The sequence below is a fragment of the Cervus elaphus genome, chromosome 19 (genome assembly GCF_910594005.1).
Source record: "Cervus elaphus chromosome 19, mCerEla1.1, whole genome shotgun sequence".
Lineage (NCBI taxonomy): Eukaryota > Metazoa > Chordata > Mammalia > Artiodactyla > Cervidae > Cervus > Cervus elaphus.
The window spans coordinates 94846971-94854362 of record NC_057833.1 but is presented as its reverse complement, the minus strand read 5'-3'; the positions used below and the strand labels follow the sequence as shown (position 1 = coordinate 94854362).

The window sequence follows — 7392 nt, the reverse complement described above, 5'->3', positions numbered from 1 at the left end:
AAAGCTAATTCAAAAATTCCTCCTTCAAATACTTTCTATTCTTTCAAATTTCATCCAACACATTGTACTTCTTTCTTGAAATTTCTAGCCCCATGAATGTAGCAAATTACATTGTATGTATAATGATTGTTAGAGGCACACCAAGACCTACTTACCTATACAATAAAAAAGCAAGCACATGATTAAATAAATTCCCATGTTAGTTACTCAGTCATGTCTGACCCTTTGCGATCCCATGGACCATAGCTAGCCAGGCTCCTCTATCCATGGAATTCTCCAGGCAAGAATATTAGAGTGGGTTGCCATTCCCCTCTCCAGGGGACCTTCCTGACCCTGGGATTGAACCTGTGTCTCCTGCATCGCAGGTGGATTCTTTACCATCTGAGCCACCAGGGAAACCAAAATTTCCATGGCCCCAAATTAAACTTAACACACCTTTTTAAAAACTGGAGTATAATTGCTTTACAATGTTGTGTTATTTTCTGCTATACAACAAGTTGAGTCAGCTATATGTTTACATATACTCCCTCCCTCTTGAAACCTCCCCCTGCCAGTCCCATCACTCTAGGTTGTCACAGAGCAGCAGGTTTACCTCCCGATGCTATAAAGCAGCTTTACACATGATCATGTATATATGTCAATGCTACATATCCAATTCATCCCACTCAGTCTTTCCCCATCTTGTGTCCACAAGTCCTAAACTTTACATATTTAGTCCCTCAAAACATATACAACTTTGTCTGTAAAAAATTCCTTAATTCTATACTGTGGAGAAACAGCAATATTATATGGTAAACAGTTAATATGAAAATGAAGGTCTTCTAAGGAAATCATCATGACATCAGGAAAGTTATTAATAAAACACAGTCAAGATGAACAGATTTTACAAAGCACTGGCATATGTATTACTGACATCAGAAAGAAGTTTTGTGAACCAGGTAGAGTTTTGTAAAGTTGCCCATAATTGTCTCTTGTTTTTCCATTGACTTGGATTACCAAATGGGGGACATACTTCTATAGAAAATATTTTTGTAATTTCCCTGTTGGTTTGGTAGTTAAGACTCTGCCTCCCAATGCAAGAAACATGGGTTCAACTCCTGGTTGGGGAACTAATATCCCTCATGCCACGAACAACCAAGCCTGTTACTCCACAGCCAGAGAAGCCACATGCTAGGGCCACAACTAAGACCCGACATAGCCAAAAACAAATAAAACATTTCCCATTCCATATTGTTTCAATCCTGATAAAATACCACACTTGCTTTGTGTTTTCAATTTTTAAGTGCCAGTTTTGTGATAAATTCTAAGTTTCACAATAAGTCACTGTAAGTAGAAATATAATACTGTAAACTAACATTATTTTTGATATATAATAAAAGTTTAGAAGGTCAGTTTTCATTCCAATCCCAAAGAAAGGCAATGCCAAAGAATGTTCAAATTACTGCACAACTGCACTCATTTCACATGCTAGCAAAATAATGCTCAAAATTCTTCAAGCTGGGTGTCAACAGTATGTGAACCAAGAACTTCCAGATGTTAAACTTGGATTTAGAAAAGGCAGAGGAACCAGAGATCAAACTGACAACATCAGTTGGATCATAGAAAAAGCAAGAGAATTCCAGAAAAGCATCTACTTTTGCTTCATCGACTACACTAAAGCATTTGTCTGTGTGGATCACAACAAACTGTGTAAAATTCTTAAAAGAGATAAGAATATCAGACCACCTTACCTGCCTCCTGAGAAACGTGTATGTGGTCAAGAAGCAACTGGAAATGGGACAGCAGACTGGTTCCAAATTGGGAAAGCAGTACTTCAAGGCTGTATATTGTCACCCTGCTTATTTAACATATATGCAGAGTACATCATGTGAAATGCCAATCTGGATAAAGCACAAGCTGGAATCAAGATTGCCTAGAGAAATATCAATAACCTCAGATATGCAGATGACACCACCCTAATGGCAGAAAGTGAAGAGGAGCTAAAGAGCCTGTTGATGAAGGTGAAAGAGAGAATTAAAAAGCTGGCTTAAAACTCAACATTCAAAAAGCTAAGATCATGGCATTCAGTCCCATCAATTCATGGCAAACAGATGGGGAAACAATGGAATTAGTGGCAGACTTTACTTTCTTGTGCTCCAAAATCACTGCAGATGGTGACTACAGCCATGAAATTTAAAAACGCTTGCTCCTTGGACAAAAAGCCATGACCAACCTAGACAGCATATTAAAATGCAGAGACATTACTTTCCCAACAGAAGTCCATCTAGTCAAAGCTATGATTTTTCCAGTAGTCATGTATGGATGTGGGAGTTGGACTATAAAGAAGGCTGAGAGCTGAAGAAATGATACTTTTGAACTCTGGTGTTGGAGAAGACTCCTGAGAGTCCCTTGGACAGCTAAGAGATCAAATCAGCAAATCCTAAAGGAAATCAACCCTTGAATATTCACTGAAAGGACTGATGCTGAAGCTGAAGCTCCAATGCTTTCGCCACCTGATGTGAAGAGTCAACTCATTAGAAAAGACCCTGATGTTAGGGCAGATTGAAGACAGGAGGAGAAGAGGACAACAGAGGATGAGGTCGTTTGATGGCATCACCGACTCAATGGACTTGAGTTTGAGCAAACTCTGGGAGATGGTGGGCAGAGAAGCCTGTTGAGATGCAGTCCTTGAGGTCACAAAGAGTTGGATACAACTGAGCTACTGAACAACAATGAAAGTTTAGAATTTGACTGGAAAAAAAAGTATGGCTCAACCAAATACCCCTCACAGGACTGAAAAAGTACAAAGACCAATAGTTAATCTTCCCAAAATGATAGATGGTGACAGGCTTGACACCAGTTTCTTAGGGTCTGCACCAAAAATAACTGGAGAAATGGAGATTCATATATAAAGATGCAAAAGAGATCAATTAAAAACACAGAAATTCAATTAAGCTATTCATTACATCTGGGATGGGGAAGGGGTGGGCTTCGCAGGTGGCTCAGAAGCCTTCTAAGGTGGTAAAGCCTGCAATGCAGGAGACCTGGGTTCCATCCCTGGATTAGGAACATTCCCTGGAGAAGGGATGGCAACCCACTCCAGGACGTGGTGGTTAAAATCATGTATGAAAAGTCAATCTCCTATTTTACTAAAGTAAAAATGTATCAATTAGTGAAACCTTGGTTTAAAAATGAATTGGGTTTTTACATGTGACAGAAAGTGGGGGAGAAGTAAAAGTGCTCATTCATTCATCAGATATTTATGGCACGCCAGGAATTTTCAGGGCTTTATGACAGGGTTGTGTGAAATATAAACATGAATCAGGCCTGGCTCTGTGTCAAAGGAGAATATAACCCATGTGTGAAGAAGTATGTGAACTCTGAGATAGCAAAGGTGATGAAGAGATGGAGATGAAATACAATGCAGGGCAGAGAGGGAGGGAGCAGCTGCCGCTGCCAGGATCAGGGAAACCCTTTAGTGATAAGATGATGAACTGCTTCCCTTTTTCAATGGAATGTCCAGACACCACTAAATTCATCCTTTAGTGACTACATTCATCTTGATCATATGCTTTAATAAGAACATACCTTTAATAATATGTTGATCTCTTGGAACTTATACATCCTTTAGAGATAATTTTTTCTATCGGGCAAGATTAGGGTAGTCCCTCAGTTTTTGATAAACCAAAGTCTCAGAATCAGAATTATTAGATACACTTATACATTCATTTTCAAGTCTGCTCTCTGCCCCCTCTCAAATTATTTTATTAAAATCACTAGTTTTTCCTTAGGAAATGATAATAGAAATATAATTATTTATGACCAACACAGATACTTATTTGCTGGGTAAGGCTGAGGGAAATACATTTTCTTATGTGTTATTTATTATATGCAAGTGTGGTATGCATATTTCTTGTATAACCTTATAATAATAAACATTTTCTGCTTTCTATGTGCCAAGAAATGTACTGAAACTTTTCACACTTTGCCCCTTCAATCCATCAAGCACACCATGCGCTAGGTACCACAATATTAATACTCCCATTTTACTGATGGGGAAGTTGAGCCTCAATGTAGTTAAGAAACAGAAATCTGGTTAAACGTAGCAGATTAAATACATGCGTTCATGTCTGCTTTCTCCAGAAATCCCACTGAAATGTAAGTAAAGGAATAAAATCCAAATGGGTAAACCCAAGAGCTGATATAAATAGATAATAAGGATAATACCTGCTAACTGTATTAGCAGGGCGGAAGAAGCTGAAACCTGATTGCCTGCAGAACAAGGATTTCAACAAGAAACAAAACAGTTCTTACTAGCCAAAGGCTCATAATTTGGAACTATCAAACACCTTGGACTATGAGTTTGAGTTGTAGAGCTATAAACAAAAAGATTGGTTTAAAGTCTGTAGAGGAAGGTCTATGTAGATCCCCTATCCTACCTGGCGTGGCCTGAAACCTATCCTTCCTTGATTTCCCTTCCCTACCCTCCCAGAGGATGGAGATTTATTCTCTGCAGAATATAAAATAGAGAGGCACAGACTCAGGGACCCAGATCTAATGAAAATGATAGAAAATACAACACTGAAAACAAGATAGCTAAATTTTAAAAAATGTAAATAATTATTAATTCCAGGAAAAGCAGAAAGCATATAAAAAAGAAAATTAAACCAAAGTAAATTATCTAGCTTAAAAGTAAATGATATTTACATGACCATAATCTTGCAAATCTTAGATATTATTCAAACTAAAATCTTAGGTATTATTCAAACTAAAACTGACATACTTTGGACAGTTTGAAGAAGTGTGTGTGTGTGTGTGTGTGTGTGTGTGTGTGTGTGATGAGTACTGAATCCTCAACTTCCTTTGTAGTCAGTCAACAAACACATAATGAGATATGTCGGCTGTCAACAATTACACGGAGCCTCAACTTTGTTTAAGTTTCCAAAACAAACTCTCTTCAAGTGACTCAGGAAACCAATCTTTCTTCAAAAAGATCGCCACTAGCTAAACAATCTCTTTCCACCAACATGATTGGTTTAAGGATGACCTTGTGACCTGCTTCTCACCAAAGACACCAGGGGAAGTCTTTCGATACTTTTTGTTATTGTTGGGTGAGTGGAGCAGCTTTTGGACAAAGACGTGAAAAAAAAAGCTGCTTCCTTTCTTTTTCTGGATATCTTCCTGTCAATGTAGTCCCCAGAACTCCTGCATATGTCTTACTACTAGCCCAAGAATCAAACTGGGCATGTCAAGAACATCAGGAAAAAAAAAAAGGGCCAGAGGCCTAACATGCTGTGCCCAGGGATCTCCTTACTTCTGGATACCTTTTTGATATTTGAAAGTAAATTCTCTTTAATTTAGCCAACCCAAGATTAAAAAACCAAGTCAAGTTTTCATAGGTGCTAAGTGGTAGAAGTAGGATTGGAAACCAGGTTTGCTTGAGTCAAAGAGCTGAGATAAACATAATGCCATATCATCAGTATCTTCAAGATATACTTTAAAAATGAAAATTTTGTGACAGAGAAAGCAATTAGGGCATACAAAAGTTAGATGACGTGCCCTCCTAGTCAAAAGAGAAGACAACTTTAAAACCCTAACAATTTTCATTGCTTTATTTTTGCAATAAAAAATGGCATTTTTGGTAACTTTTTCTTTTTTGGTAACTGAATGATCAAAAACCAATGATTTTCTTGGTCTACAGTATACTTTCCAAGAAGACTGATATTGTGAATTGATGTGGTCAAAAGAAACATGAAAACACATAATATTCCGTAATTCTGTTATTCGGCTATCTACCAAAATCAACACACTTTATTCTTCAGTTCAGTTCAGTCACACAGCCATGTCCAACTCTTTGTCACCCCATGAACCACAGCATGCCAGGCCTCCCTGTCCATCACCAACTCCTGGAGTCCACCCAAACTCATGTCCATTGAGTCAGTGATGCCACCCAACCATCTCATCCTCTGTCGTCCCCTTCTCCTCCTGCCCCCAATCCCTTCCAGCATCAGGGTCTTTTCCAATGAGTCAACTCTTTGCATCAGGTGACCAAAGTATTGGAGTTTCAGGTTCAACATCAGTCCTTCCAATGAACACCCAGGACTGATGGCCTTTAGGATGGACTGGTTGGATCTCCTTGCAGTCCAAGGGACTCTCAAGAGTCTTCTCCAACACCACAGTTCAAAAGCATCAATTCTTCAATGCTCAGCTTTCTTTATAGTCCAACTCTCACATCCATACATGACCAATGGAAAAACCATAGCCTTGACTAGACAGACCTTTGTTGACAAAGTAATGTCTCTGCTTTTTAATATGCTATCTAGGTTGGTCATAACTTTCCTTCCAAGGAGTAAGTGTCTTTTAATTTCATGGCTGCAGTCACCATCTGCAGTGATGTTGGAGCCCCCCAAAATAAAATCTAACACTGTTTCCACTGTTTCCCCATCTATTTGCCATGAAGTGATATGACCGGATGCCATGATCTTAGTTTTCTGAATGTTGAGCTTTAAGCCAACTTTTTCACTCTCCTCTTTCACTTTCATCAAGAGGCTCTTGAGTTCTTCATTTTCTGCCTTAAGGGTAGTGTCATCTGCATAGCTGAGGTTATTGATACGTCTACCGGCAATCTTGATTCCAACTTGTGCTTCCTCCAGCTCAGCGTTTCTGATGATGTCCTCTGCATATAAGTTAAATAAGCAGGGTGACAATATATGGCCTTGAGGTACTCCTTTTCCTATTTGGAACCAGTCTGTTGTTCCATGTCCAGTTCTGTTGCTTCCTGACCAGCATATAGGTTTAAAATGACAAAAATATATTATCTCTAGAGAATTTAAAATATTGTTTGATCTGGGAAATTAGGATATACAAAGTAATGTAATATCCAAAAAATCAGAATGTTAATTTTTCCTTTATGAAATTTTAATTTAGACATATTTTAGACTACAGAAACATATAATATGATTTACTTTACTACTTAACACAGTGATTTATGCATGCATGAAGATATTCAAAGTGAGAGAAGTGTCTGATTCATCTTGGAATCCTGAAGACATTGTGTCTGCACGGTAATTATTTGTTGAATGAATAGCTGAACAGTGCTTGCTTCGGCAGCACATATACTAAAATTGGAACGATACAGAGAAGATTAGCATGGCCCCTGCGCAAGGATGACACGCAAATGAATAGCTGAACAACTACGAACCGAATTTAAGGAAATCACGGGTGGAATAAAGAGAAAATAGGATTTTCTCCTTTGTGATGGACTTGGGGCAATTTTTCTGTGTGGATACTAGTGACATTTACTTCTTTTGATGTAGGCAATTATCAAATAACTGAAGAATTAAAATGGAAACAGAGTAATTGATATAATATTTCTCAATTTCAGAGATTTTTAAATTTTTAAAGAAAAAATTC

The 7392-nt window shown here is 38.1% G+C and overlaps 1 non-coding gene across 1 annotated transcript; it reads left to right on the top strand.

Annotated features, from left to right (window-relative positions):
* Nucleotides 1–7073: 7073 nt before the first annotated feature.
* On the top strand, nucleotides 7074–7176 carry LOC122676217. The gene has a single exon (XR_006335499.1). It is a non-coding gene; the product is annotated as a U6 spliceosomal RNA (small nuclear RNA).
* The last annotated feature ends 216 nt before the right edge of the window (nucleotides 7177–7392 follow it).